Source organism: Apodemus sylvaticus, chromosome 22 (genome assembly GCF_947179515.1).
Source record: "Apodemus sylvaticus chromosome 22, mApoSyl1.1, whole genome shotgun sequence".
NCBI lineage: Eukaryota > Metazoa > Chordata > Mammalia > Rodentia > Muridae > Apodemus > Apodemus sylvaticus.
The window spans coordinates 18,033,198-18,048,441 of NC_067493.1; the positions used below are offsets into that span (position 1 = coordinate 18,033,198).

The 15,244-nt window shown below is 43.2% G+C and overlaps 1 pseudogene; it reads right to left on the reverse strand.

Moving 5' to 3' along the window:
* Positions 1 to 9,631: 9,631 nt before the first annotated feature.
* On the reverse strand, positions 9,632 to 10,230 carry LOC127672438 (60S ribosomal protein L15-like; annotated as a pseudogene).
* Between the last annotated feature and the right edge of the window lie 5,014 nt (positions 10,231 to 15,244).

Genomic DNA, 15,244 nt, shown 5'->3' on the forward strand with positions numbered 1-15,244 from the left:
CAGCTAGGCAGCCTGCATCTGAAAAACTGCTGGAATTTTTATTTGCATTTCATTTGCTTGGAAGGAAGTTGACCCAGATGGTCCACAAAGGCCCTAGGAGGCTGGCAGGCAGTGTGGAGCTGCACGCTTCTCCGAGGGCCTGCCCTTGTCTACCCATCCCTCTTTGAGCGGAGGGCATAAAAGATTAAAACAGCGGAAGGGAATTGATTTCATGATTTTTAGATAATTTCCCCAAGATTTTAGAAAGGACCTCCAAAAACCTAATTTAATCAGCCAGCATCTCAATAGTAATTACGGGGAAGAAAAGCTGGGGTAATGAAAGAGGTGGTAAGGATTCTTTGCTGTTGCCGGTGGGAACCTTTCTTAATAGGATAAGTCCAAAAACCAAACGATGTTAATAGCATCAAGCACCGGCAGCCAGAGCCCACGGCTGGCGCCGCAGTCAGTGGATGATGGATTGCCCAAGCCACGGCTCTCGCCAAGGGGAGCTCCCACAATTGGCCACAGAGGTGACCTGCCTGGCATTTCCATGAGTATCTGCCTGCATCTCAGATCTGGGGGTCTGTGAGCTAGTCTGGGGTTTCCCTTGCAGTGGAGGGCTCCGTCCTATCCAGGTAAGACGTTTACCTCAGCATTAACCTCGATGACATAGTATTTGAGAGCTTCCTGTGTCTAAATCAGGGCTGCGTCATCTGTTGGCTGTATGACCTTGGGTGGAAGGGGTTGGTCAGCCTCACCTCATCTCCATGCTCAGAGACCTAGAGTTAGGATGTTACTATGTCTCCATTTCCTCCTGCAAGGGCACAGAGCTGAAAATGGCAGTCATATTGATCTGTTATAGGGCCAGGCACCCAGAGGAGAATACAAATGCCGTTAAAAGAAGTTTTAAGGGGTCTAGAGAGAGGGCTTTGTGATTAAGAGCACTGGCTGCTCTTCTAGAAGAAGAAGAAGGGTTTGTGATTTCCAGCACCTTCATAGCAGCCCACAACTGTCTGACACTCTTTTCTGGCCTTTTAGGGCATTAGGCAATCATATAGTACACATACACACAAGCAGGCAAAACACACATGTATATAACGTGTGTGTGTGTGTACACACGTACGTACATGCAGGCTTACCACAGTGATCACATGAAGATCAGAGACCAACTTCTGGGAGTCATTTCTGCCACATGGCCAGCCCATTGGTCAAAGCAGATGTCAGTCAGTGTAAAACACTCTTTACTTAGCCTATAGTGGACACTACAACCAACTAAAAACAAATATTCAGTTCCTACAAAGGTAGAGAGAGAAGAAAAGCCCGTAGTCCTTTGTTCTTCATGAGGTCCAGGGCTCCAGGAAGCTGACACTCAGCATCCCCTTTGAATAGTGCAAGGAGGATGTCACCCAGGATCTCAGGCATTTGTATAGTTGTTCTCCAAGCTACCAACTTGGAGACCTGTTTGGAGGTGTAGGCCTGTTGAAGGAAGTATGTCACATGTACTGGCTGGTTTTGTTTGCCAGTTTGACACGAGTTAGAGCCATCAGCAAGGTAGGAGCCTCAGTTGAGGAAATGCCTCCATGAGATCCAGCAGTAAGGCCTTTTCTCAATGAGTGATCAAGGGGGGAGGACCCAGCCCCTGGTGGATGGTGCTGTCTCTGAGCTGGAGGTCCTGGGTTCTATAAGAAGACAGGCTGAGCAAGCCAGGGGAAGCAAGTCCTCCACAGCCTCTGCATCAGTTCCTGCCTCCAGGTCCCTGCTGTTGGTTTCTGCGCTCGCTCGAAAGTCCTGTCTGCTCGCTGCGTTGCGGTTGCAGCTGCGGCTACTCTCACTCGCCCCGCGCGCGCCGCCATGAGACACGCTAGGCCAGATAGTTCCACGTGGGACTTTATTTAAGATAGGGAAGGGGTAGTGGGCGGGAAGGAAGGGGAGAAGAGAAAAGAGAGGAGGGGGAAAGAGCGCTGCCCGGTTATATACTGGTGGTGACATAATTACAGGTAAAGGTGGGCTATGGAATTCTGGGTAAACGGCAGCTGTTGCCTTGGCAACAGACCTATACATTGCTTGTATGGCGTCACAAGCTTTGCAGGCCTCAGGTACCTACACCTGCCCTGTTTGAGTTTCAGTCCTGACTTTCTTTCTTTCTTTCTTTCTTTTTTTTCTTTCTTTCTTTCTTTCTTTCTTTCTTTCTTTCTTTCTTTCTTTCTTTCTTTCTTTCTTTCTTTCTTTCTTTCTTTCTTCTTCTTCTTCTTCTTCTTCTTCTTCTTCTTCTTCTTCTTCTTCTTCTTCTTCCTTCTCTTCCTCCTCCCCCTCCTCCCTCCTCTTCCTCTTTCTCTTCCTCCTCCTCCCCTTTCTCCTTTTTCTTCTTCTGATTCCTTTCTTCTCTTCTCCTGCTCCTCCCACCTCACCCCCATTCTTCTTCCTACACTTGGTTTGTGGTTCTCCTCCTGGACCCTCACCTGCCTAGTGGCCAGCTCCTGCTACCCTAGCATCCCATCCCCTAGCTGGCATCAGAAGCCCAGTCTTTCCTTCTCCTCTGCTCAGTCATTGGCTGTTCAGCCTTTTACTAACCAATCAGAGATAATTGGAGAGCATTCTTTACACTACTTCGATACAGGCTATTCTTCAATATTCATGACAATGCCCATGTTCAGACTGTAACTAGATCTCAAGGGAGGGCACAGAAATCAGCATCTGAATACAAAGTGTGCAAGACGACCCCCCCCCCAACACAAACATGTTTGTCTCAAAGTGACCTCCAACATCCCTTATCTGGGGATGTGCTGTCCCCTGACTCTGTAACAGGGAGGGAAGAGAACAAACAGCAAGGCAGCCTAGAAATAACAACAGTGTGACTTGTGAACAGCCCTGAAAAGCCATTTACAGCAGGAACCACTAGTGTCTGTCCCATGATAGAACAGTTCTGTCCTAGGAGAGAGGTGCCAAGAATTCAGCCATGGCAAGCTCAGCTGTGGAGAGAAAGGCCAACTTTAGCTGAAGGCCTCAACTTCCCTAGTTGCTGGATGTTGTGAGCACCCAACTTGAAGGAAGTTATCTCTATCTGTTGATATTCCTTCTTTTGCTTGGTGTGCTGCCTGGTTTTACATGTCAACTTGACACAGGCTGGAGTTATCACAAAGAAAGTAACTTCAGCTGAGAAAATGCCTCCATGAGATCCAGCTGTAAGGCATTTTCTCAACTAGTGATCAAGGGGGGAGGGCCCCTTGTGGGTGGGGCCATTCCTGGGCTGGTGTTCTTGGGTTCTATAAGAGAGCAGGCTGAGCAAGCCAGGGGAAGCAAGCCAGTAAGGAACATCCCTCCATGGCCTCTGCATCAGCTCCTGCTTCCTGACCTGTTTGAGTTCCAGTCCTGACTTCCTTTGGTGATGAACAGCAATGTGGAAGTGTGAGCTGAATAAACCCTTTCCTCCCCAGCTTGCTTCTTGATCATGATGTCTGTGCAGGAACAGAAACCCTGCCTTAAACACTTGGAAACTCCCCTCAAGGGGACACTGTGTGCTACCTAGGCATCTGAGAACTTGTTATCTTTCTTAAAAGAGGCTTCCCCAGTTGTTTGTTTGTTTTTTTTTTTTTGCTAATGTTATAAGCACTTCATTTGATGGTATTTTAATATCTATCATCTATTCATTTGATGATGTTTCAATATCTATCATCTATCTATCTCTATCATCTATCTAGCATCTAGCTAGCTATCATGTATGTATGTATGTATCTCACTCTGGAACCCTGGCTGGCCTAGAACTTATCACACAGCTACATAGACTATGCTGACTCTGAACTTCACAAAAATCCATCAGCTTCTGTCTTTGCAGCGCTGTGACTAAAGGCATGCTTGACGCCATGAAGCTAAGACCTCTTGAATTCTTCCTGTCAATAAAGCCAGCTCTGGTGGAGGAGGAGAAACAAAAGGAGGAAGCCTGTTTCTAGAAGCTTTCAGAAAATATAAGCTTGGCTGAGTTAGTACGTATGTCCCCGGGAGCATGCCTCTACACCAGGGCAATACCTGCAGGCCTTAAGACACTGAGAGTGGCCAAGTTCCAACTCTGTCTTAGTTACTGTTCTATTGCTGCAATAAAACACCATGACCAAGGCATCCTATAAAAGGAAGCACTTCACTGGGGGTTTGCTTACAGTTTCAGAGGATTCCTCCATAATGGGAAGCAGACAGCAGGCACAGTGTTGCAGCAACAGCTGAGAGCATATATCTGAGCCACACGTTACAGGCAGAGGGAGGTTCTGGTATGGGCTTTTTTGAAAGCTTAAATTCCATCCCCGTGACATACTTCCTCTAACAAGACCACACCTCCTCAACAAGGCCACACCTCCTAATCTTTCCTGAACAGTTCCACTAACTGGGGAACAGGTCCACTAACTTTTAATACATGAGCCTATGAGGGTGGGAGTTTCATTCTCATTGACACTTCCGCAGCCCCTAAGCTCCGTGCACCTCCATCAGAGCTTAGCAGGGCATGTCAGGATTCCACTCCTCCTCAGATGATTCAGCAGGGACCCTATGGAAAACAGGCTTATTTTGGAGAACCAACAATTTACTTAAGGAGCAATAAAACGACTCTAGGCGGGGCTGGAGAGATGGCTCAGCGGTTAGGAGCATTGATTGATTTTTTTTTTTTCTTTTTGAGACAGGGTTTCCCTGTATACCCCTGGCTGTCCTGGAACTCACTCTGGAGACCAGGCTGGCCTCGAACTCAGAAATCGGCCTACCTTTGTCTCCCAGAGTGCTGGGATTACAGGTGTGCACCACCACCACCACCGCCGCCGGTCTCTGATTGCTCTTCTGATGGTGCCTCGCAATCATCCATAAACACAACTCCAGTGTACTTAGATATAATTATAAATAAATCTTTAGGCCGAAGCAAGTGGGGCCGACCAGAGCTCCCCAGCAAACATATGATGGCTCACAACCATCAGTACAGCTATAGTGTACTCATATACATTGAATCAATCAATCAATCAATCAATCAATCAATCTTTGCTTCTTTACCAACCATCTTTGTCTTCAGCCTCTGTCCTTGGAAGGAGAGTCAGTCCTTTTTTCCAGATCAGTGCAGAGGTTGATCAGGTCGATGGAAGAACACGTTTTTGCAGACACAGAGACAAGAGGCAGGCCATTAAAATGAGTCTTACTGTATTCTTCCCCACGGTTCAAAGACGCCCTGGCAGAAATGATGCAAGAGTGGTCAAGTTCCATCCTTTTCTCAGCCTTAGAATGAAGGCCAGGGAGTTAGTTCACTGGACCACGCACTGGACTGGTCCGAGAGGATGGAACAGGGTCAGGACAATAGCTGCCTTCTCCCCGCTTCACTTCATGGACCGCACTCAACAGCCTGTAGTTACAGGACCATCCTGCCTGAAAAGTCACTTGAAAGGGAAAGTTGTGGCTGTGTCCTGCTGTTTTCTTTATGCAGGTGGGAGAGTAGTATTTACCGGAAGTGCTGCCACCAGTCTATTACACTTCGCCGACTATGACATCAAGGGGAAGAGTCCACAGGAATGAAACGTATGCGGATGTCCATTTGTGTGAACCAAGACTGTGTAGGACACACAGCTATGGGAGCCACGCACCCTGACTTCCTTACTTACAAGAATATGGCCTGTCAGAGGAACACTCCTCCACTGCTGGTGGGGTTGCAAATTGGTACAACCACTCTGGAAATCGGTCTGGCGGTTCCTCCGAAACTGGGCACCTCACTTCCAGAAGATCCTGCTATACCACTCCTGGGCATATACCCAAAAGATTCCAGCATGTAATAAGGATACATGCTCTACTATGTTCATAACAGCCCTATTTATAATTGCCAGAAGTTGGAAAGAACCCAGGTATCCCTCAACAGAAGAGTGGATGCAAAAAATGTGGTATATATACACAATGGAGTACTATTCAGCCATTAGAAACAATGAATTCATGAAATTCTTAGGCAAATGGATGGAGCTGGAGAATATCATACTAAGTGAGGTAACCCAGACTCAAAAGATGAATCATGGTATGCACTCACTAATAAGTGGATATTAACCTAGAAAACTGGAATACCCAAAACATAATCCACACATCAAATGAGGTACAAGAAGAACGGAGGAGTGGCCCCTGGTTCTGAAAAGACTCAGTGAAGCAGTATAGAGCAAAATCAGAACAGGGAAGTGGGAAGGGTTGGGTGGGAAAACAGGGGGAGGGATGGGGACTGATAGGACTTTCGGGGAGTGGGGGTCCAGAAAAGGGGAAATCATTTGAAATGTAAATAAATATATCAATAAATTAAAAAAAAAAAAAAGAATATGGCCTGGCTTGCCCTTGTACAGGTGACCACAGCTACTACGACTTCCTGAGTGCTACAGCCTCGCCTTGTCCAGAAGACAGCCTTTCAGAGAACTCCTGCTCCAGCTTGTCCGGCAGTCGCTCTACTCCTTATTCTGCAGTGTTCTCCAGCCTTGGTGGTGGGCTTGATATGGATGTCCCATTTAGGGCTGATTATTTTTCTCGGAACTTTGACCATAGTGAGAATCCCATCTCCTCCCCACCCCCCATTAGTTAATTTATTTATTTATTCACTTTACATCCCAATATCTGGCACCCTCTCCTCCCAGGTCCCTCCTCCCACAGCTCCTCCCCCTATTGCTCCTCCCCTTCTCTTCTGGGGAGCGGGAGGCCCTCCCTGGGTATCATCCCATCCTAACATCCTCTCCCACTGAGACCAGACCAGGCAGCCCAGTTAGGGGGAATCCACAGGCAGGAGACAGATTCAGGGACCGCCCTGCTCCAGTTGTCGGGGACCCGTATGAAGACCAAACTACACATAGGTGCAGGGGGCCTAGGTCTAGGTCATGCTAGCTCTTTGATTGGTGGTTCAATCTCTGGGAGCCCCCAAGGTTAGTTAAATCTGTTGCTTTTCCTGAGGAATCCCTATCCTCTTTGGGTCCCTCAATCCTCCCCCTCCACCCCCAACTCTCCCACATGACTCCATAAGTGTCATCTAATGTTTGGCTGTGTGTCTCTGCATCTGTTTTCATCTACTGTTGGCAGGAGCCTCTCAGAGGACAGTTATGCTAGGATCCTGTCATGCATGTCTTTTGGAGTCTGGGTGAGAACCCCATTTTAAATACATGTTTTAAAATGCATCGATTGAGATGACCTGTGTGATTTTGTACTCGAATCCACTTACATAATTTATAGCATTCATTTGCTTACACATATTGAAGCATCTCTGCCTCTCTGGAATAAACCCAAATTGATTGTAATAAATGATCTTTTACTATGTTCTTGAATTTAGGTTGCAATCACTCTGTGGAGAAATTTTGTATCCATCTTCATCAGGAAAATTGGCCTGTAACTTTCTTTCATTTATTAATGTATTTCTTGTGTCTTTGTCTGCTTCTGGTATCAAGGTAATACTAATTTCATAAAAAGAGTTTGGCTCTGGGCAGTCAGTGGTGGTACACACCTTTAATCCCAGCACTCAGGAGACATAGGCAGGCAGATCTCTATGAGTTCAAAGCCAGCTTGGTCTACAGAGTGAGTTCCAGAGCAGCCAGGGCTACATAGAGCAACCCTATCTCAGAAAACAAAACAAAACAGGCAAACAAAAAGAGAGCTTGGCAATGTTCTTTTCCCCCTATTTATGGAAATAATTCCTAATTTAATTATTATTAAAAAGCACTGATGTTAGTTTTTCTTTGGAGATCTGCCTGCCTCTGCCTCCTGAATGCTGGGATGAAAGGTGTATGGCACCACTGCCTGGTTTCTGTTATAATCTTTTATTTTTAAGATTTATTTATTCATTTAATGGATATGAGTACACTGCTGCTATCTTCAGACACACCAGAAGAGGGCATGGGGTCCCATTTCAGATGGTTGTGAGTCACCGTGTAGTTGCTGGGAATTGAACTCAGGACCTCTGGACAGTCAGTGCTCTTAGCCACTGAGCCAGCTCTCCAGCCCTTCTACTCTAATCTTAATGGTGTCTTTCTATCTACTGATTTGGAATTGCTCCTTCCTCCTCATCCCCAGATCCTATGGTGTATCATTAAGTTATTTATTTGAGACTGCTCTGGTTTCCTATCCTAGGCACTGAGAATTACTTATTTTCCCCTTTAGTGGTTTCACTGTATCCCATAGACTTTTGTGAGTTGTGTTTTGATTTCTTTTTTTTTCTTTTGTTCTCTCTCTCTCTCTCTCTCTCTCTCTCTCTCTTTTTTTTTTTTTTTTTTTTTTTTTTGGTTTTTTTGGATTTGGTTTTTTGGAGACAGGGTTTCTCTGTATAGCTCTGGCTGTCCTGGAACTCACTCTGTAGACCAGGCTGGCCTCGAACTCAGAAATCCGCCTGCCTCTGCCTCCCAGAGTGCTGAGATTACAGGCGTGTGCCACCACGCCCGGCTGTGTTTTGATTTCTTCAGGGACCCATTCATCACTGAGTAGCGCACTGTTTAATCCCCATGAGTTTGGGTGTGTTCTAGAGTTTCTCCTGCTGTTGATATTTCTAGTCTTATTATGTTGTGATCAGATAAGACACAAGAAATTATTTCAGTTTTCCTGTATTTAGTCTTGCTGCGATCCATTTTAGAGAAAGCTTCATAGGCTGCTGAGGAACATGTGTATTCTGTATACTGTAGTGTTTGTGCAGAACCTTCTCTATGTGTCTGTTAGGTCGATTCAACCTATGATGTCATTTTGTGCATACATACACACACACATACACACACACACACAAACATATCAGGGTGAACTGTGAACTGATGACAATTGGGTATTGAAATTAATCATCTGCTGGACAGTGGTGGTGCACGCCTTTAATCCCAGCACTTGGGAGGCAGAGGCAGGCAGATTTCTGAGTTCGAGGCCAACCTGGTCTACAGAGTGAGTTCCAGAATAGCCAGGGCTACACAGAGAAACCCTGTCTTACAAAACAAAAACAAAACAACAACAAAAATAAACAGTAGCAAAAAAGAAATTAATCATCCACAACTATTCTATTATTGCGGTAATGTTAATCTATGACTTCATAGTAGTATTTGTGAGGTTGGGTGCACCTGTGTTTGGGGCTTACATGTTTAGAGTCATGTGCTTCTCTTGAGGATTTGCTTCTGTAATCAGCATGAAGTAACCCCTTTTATTTTTCTCACTAGCTTGGGTGTGAAGTATATTTTGTCACACACATTAGCAATAACAAATGCTGTTTTCTGGGGCCATTTTCTTAGAATATCTTTTTTTATCCTTTCATGATCAGGCAGTGTCTGCCTGTCATGGTGAGGTGTAGCTCTTGGAAGCAGAAAACAGATAGTTTCTACCTTTTGATCTAGTCTAATAGTCTGTGCCGTTTAGTTGGAGAATATAGACCATTAGCATTCAGAGATATTATTGAAGCATGTATATTGATTCCTGTTATCTGTGTTGGTTTTTTGTTTTGTTTTTATTGTTTTTCCTCATTCTTCTCTTGTTTAACTATTACTCTAGCTTGGTGTGTTTTTTTTCCTGTAGCCTCATGGATAGTTTGGCTTTTCTTTCCAGTTAAAAAATCCCTTCGAGCATCTTCTGTAAAGCCGACTTAGTGGTAATAAGTTCTTTTTTCTTTTTAACTGTCCTAAATTGTTTATTGGATATGAATTTTACAAATATCACATTATTAGAGGTAACGATGGAGCCGGAGAGTATTGCGCCTTCTCCAGGCTGCACGGTGAGAACCACCAATAGTAGTAGTGGAGGAGCTTGTAGCCCTTTCCCAGGCCAAGGCTCTTTAGGCCAGCAGATGTCAGCCCAGGAATCTCTCTGTGCTTGTGGACTGGTTTGGTGATCTACTGGGTGTCAGGATTTCTTCTGATAGCTTTATGGAATGAATCAATGAGAATGACCTCAAAAAATTTGTATGTGGAATCTTAACAAACCCAGTAGGAATTCAGGACGCTCAAATGGCACCCAGCCCTCTCCTTAGCAACAGACTGAAGGCTTCAGGCAAATTTCAGCTGGTTAACATCATGGTGGACAGGCTTGCCATAAGTTGAACCCTTAGGAACTGGGCATTTGTGACTACCACAACGGATATGAATCCTGTAAATGGCATAACCTTGCTTAGACTTATATCCCAGTCTTTACACTTTATCAGACTGGGTGGGGTGGGCAGCGCAGAAAGCTGGTAGTATTGTCAGCAGTCGACCCTCAGGAGAAAGCACATCATGTCAGACTGCTTCTTCCTCCATGCTCCTGGATGTATTTGTGTGCACCCATCTTGGTTCACCCCATGACTGCCACCAGAGGAAAAAGGGTGATACGTTCTTTCTTTCTTTCTTTCTCTCTTTCTTTCTTTCTTTCTTTCTCTTTCTTTCTTTCTTTCTTTCTTTCTTTCTTTCTTTCTTTCTTTCTTTCTTTCTTTCTTTCTTTCTTTTGTAATAAATTCTTTTAGTCTGTGTTTATCATGAAAATGTTTTATTTTCCACCAACTATATAGTTGTGCTGGGTATAGAAGTCTGGGCTCCCAGGTGTCACCTTTCACACCTGCCCAGGTTCCTCTGGCTTTTAAACTTTTACTTGAAGAGTCTGTTGTTATCTGGTGGGCCTGCCTTTGTATATGTGACTTGGTATCTCTTGCTGTTTTCAATATACATTTATTTTTGTTCTGTATATTTAGTGTTCTCATTATAATATAATGAGGGGACATCTTTTTCTTTTGTTTTTTGTTTTGTTTTGTTTTTTATTGTTTGTTTATCTCCTTGATGTCCTGTACCTGAATTGATATCTTTTTTCCTACCTCCTAGAAATTTTTTGGGGATTATTTTGAATAAAATTACTTTTTTCCTTTCTTTCTTTACTTTCTTTCTTTCTTTCTTTCTTTCTTTCTTTCTTTCTTTCTTTCTTTCTTTCTTTCTTATGCCTTTAGAATGAGATTTTTGTATGCCTAAGTCCCACAGATTTTGTATGCCTAAATTTCCAAAGTGCCATGTCTATCTTGGAATCTATACTGGTACCTTCTTATTATTTCATCTTTGTCCTTGCTGGGATATTCCAGTTCCTGCATCTTGTGTTCAAGCTCAAATTTTATGTTTTCTTCTTCATCGATTCTATTGGTGAGAGTTTCCACAGGGCTTTTGATTGAACTTACCATGTTTTCATTTCTTGCATTTCTGGCTGGTTTTCCTTCTATTTTTATGTCTGTTGATCTCTCTTCTGCACCCTGCATCATCCACATTACTACTTTAGGCATTTGTGTTCTCTGCCAGGAGCTGGTTCTCCTCTATGAACATCATGGTGATCACCCCTTTCCAGCTCTCTGGGAGGTCCACACATCTCACTCTCACTAGATGTCATTATTGAAGGATTATTAACTTTTGGAGGAGTTATGTCACCCTGGTTTTTCTCTTTCTGGTAAATTGGATTTTATACACCAGGGGTTATTCCTTTGTTTGGTATTTTATCATTATCTTTGGTCAGATAAATAGTTTTGGTTGGAACAAGTGAGACTTGAATGTGGTAGAAATAAAGTGTGTAGTATGGGAAAAAAAGATTCCCTAGTCCATATACAGTATATTTATATTATTTATACAAATATATTTATATTATATTAATAAGAACCACATTACCCAATGTTGTCTTTTAGTTGTTGTTTGTGTTGAAACCTGCTCCTTTTAACATAACTGTAGCCACTTTGTAATCAGTCTCCATTTTGTTCATACAGTGAAATTAAGTTCAGGTTCTCAGACTCCACTTCCCAGAGGTAATTATCCGTATCTGACACTGAAGAATGCTACTAATAAGCCCAAAAGTTATGGTTGAGTCACTGTTAACTCAGTGTACTGGGACTTCCTGGTTCCCTACCTACACATCTCCCCTCTTACTTCACCTAGGACCAGTCAGTTCAAAGGATAGCCGATAACACTTTGTCTAGTTAGTCAAAATGTTGTACTCCTCCCCTCCTTGCTTTTTAAACTTTTGAATTGAATTTTTTCCATAAAAAGTCTGCTTTTAGGACAGACATTTTGGCTCTGAGTCCTTTTTGTGGTCCTGAACATTCAATCTTAGTATAAGAGTTCAATAAACTATCCTCGCTTAACTGAGATGGATGCTCTCATGGTTTGTGTGACAATTCCTGAAAACCTATTTGGTGCATTGGCCAAAAACACCCCTCAACCTCAAGCATCCCTTAGTGAACACCACCAAACCAGCTCCCTCCTTGAGGAGGTAAATTTCCTGTACCTGCACAGTTCTTTTTCTTGATTTGTTCTTGTTTCTGGTTTGGTCTAAACTTTTGGAGACCCAAAAGAAGAAGGCTGGATGCAGCAAATCTTCCTAGGGTCACAAGAGGTCAGGAAACATCCTGCTTGCTCTCTGGTTTGCACTGGGGGGTGGGGGGATGCCTGGTTCTGGTTCTGGTCCCTTTGATAGGACATCTGGTTCTCTTCCCTCTCTGCTGGTCCCCCAACTCTACTGTTTGTCCTTGGCACACCCAAGTCAGTGTCTTTCAGTTTATGTCTGGACTTTCACTTGGTTGCTTGATTGTTGCTCTGTGTTTCATATTCAGAGGAAAAACGTGGTTAAAACTCCATCTGCTGGCTGTTCACTCCTTGACTTAATTTTAACTCATTTCAAGGATTTTTAGGAAACAAAGTGGCTGACTTTGCTGCACTGGTGCTGCCCTTGGAGCCCTGCCTGATCAAGCTGACAGCAAGTCAGGGCAGCAGCAACTCCTTGGCTTCTCTGGTAAGAAAACTGAAGCCCATACAGAGTCTCTGTGCTCGTGACAATTAAATTCAACAGGAAGCAATTAAAATTGAGAACAAATTGAAATTAAACTTTTGTCTGTTTGTCTGTCTGTCTTAAATGTATAAATGCATGTGGCCACTACATATTTATTTCTGACTGGTCTTAACTGTATTGCTCTGCATGTCTTGGTTATAAAATATTGGTTTATCATTTATGATGTATGGCTAAAAATCTGTAACATTGGTAACAGAAAACTGGCTTAAAACAACTCAGAGTTAAAGCCATTCTGGATAACAGCACGTGGCCTAAACCAACCCAGAGAAACAGGTTTCTAAAGATACTTTTAAATTGGGATGATATTTTTTGTGTAGTTTCTGTCCTAAAGACCAGATCTAAAAAGATGGGATTTAAAAGTGTTTTTTTAGCAGGCTGTGGTGGCGCATGCCGTTAATCCCAGCACTTGGGAGGCAGAGGCAGAGGCACTCTGATTTCTGAGTTCAAGGCCAGCCTGGCCTACAGAGTGAGTTTCAGGACAGCCAGGGCTACACAGAGAAACCCTGTCTCGAAAAAACAAACAAACAAAACCCCCCCCCCCCAAAAAAAAACCAAAGCAAAAAATGTAGCTATTGACTAATACAATAATAATTTCAATTATATACAGATTCCTGATGTTCTTTACTTGTTGTAGCTTTGTTTTTTTCCTTTTTCTTTTTATCACATCAGTTATATATTAGGGCTGGAGAGTTGTCTCAGTGCTTAAGAGCACTGACTGCTCTTCTGGTGGTTCTGAGTTCAAATCCCAGCAAACACATGGTGACTCATAACCATCTGTAATGGGATCTGATGTCCTCTTCTGGTGTGCGTCTGAAGACAGCTGCAGTGTACTCATATACATCCTGTATATATTGTTCTGTATATTATAGTAATGATACCAGGAATACAAATTAAAGAATTTGTTAATTTAAAAAAATTAGAGGTTTAAAGCGTAAAAAGGTTAAGAATTACTGGCTCTTGAAATCTACTACCACTTCCTTTCTGTTTGCCTGAGCTCTAGCAAGACTCTAGCAGCTGCCACCCCACCCCCACCTCTACCCCCATCCCTGCTTGCAGCCCAACTAGCAGATAAGAGCTCTCTCAGCCAAGATGCTTGCCATTTTTCCCAACTTAACCTTCCCCTGCCCTGACACTGAAGCCTTCAACTTAAACCCAGTCACATGAATTAACTGTTACGGTCTGTTATGATATAGCAGAAAAAGATCAGCTAGGTTCCTAGTCTCTTTACAGAATATGTTTATGGATTAAAAAGTTTTATTTTGATGCTAGAAGAGTTTCAATTTAAAACTGCATAAAAAAAAAGATTTATTTATTTATGTATGTGAGTACACTGTCGCTGTCTTCAGACACACCAGAAGAGGGCATCAGATCTCATTACTGATGGTTGTGAGCCACCATGTGGTTGCTGGGAATTGAACTCAGGACTTCTGGCAGAGCTGTCAGTGCTCTTAACCTCTGAGCCATCTCTCCAGCCCCAGAACTGCAATTTTTAAGGCTCAGACATAACAGGGATTGATAGTCAATAACCTTCTAAATGATCAAATCCTTTAATATATTCAGAAATGTCTATGAAGTCATGCTAAAACCTGATGCAGTTAATTGCAAGATTAAGCTTTATTTAGTCCCCTGTTTTATGTTCGAAAGGTACAGTTTAGAGCAGAGAACTGAATACGGACAGGGCTGGAGAGATGGCTTAGTGGTTAACTGTTCTTCCAAAGGTCCTGAGTTCAAATCTCAGCAACCACATGGTGGTTCACAACCATCCATAATGGGGATCTGACGCCCCCCTCTGGGGTGTCTGAAGACAGCTACAGTGTACTTACATATAATAAATAAGGTAATCCACCACAGTGTTAGTTCATTAATCAATTCATTAGTTAAGACTACTAGGTCTCTTATTAAAAAAGGAGAACAGGTTTGCCTTACCCACAGACCTCATATTAAATGACTGCTCTCAATAATCAGCTGCCTGTATCTCATTGTAAAGAATTAAATAGAAAAAAGTTTATTTAAGGTCTGAGGAGCTGAAAAAATATTATGTGCCTAGGAAAATGTTTGAGATTGATAAATGCAAAGGATAAGTTTTTGAGGATATTAAAAAAATTGGATGATAATAGAAAAATGATTTAAGTATAAAAATACTTCAGATAAAAAAAAATGTTTGAGGCAGGCGATGGTGGTGCACGCCTGTAATCCCAGCACTCTGGGAGGCAGAGGCAGGCGGATTTCTGAGTTTGAGGCCAGCCTAGTCTACAGAGTGAGTCCCAGGACAGCCAGAGCTATACAGAGAAACCCTGTCTCGAAAAAACAACAACAAAAAAAATGTTTGAGGTTGGTAAATGTGAATTATAAATATTGGGGAGTGTAAAAAGATGTTTGTAAGAAATGACTTAAGAAGCCGGGCAGTGGTGGCACACGCCTGTAATCCCAGCACTCTGGGAGGCAGAGGCAGGCGGATTTCTGAGTTCAAGGCCAGCCTGGTCTACAGAGT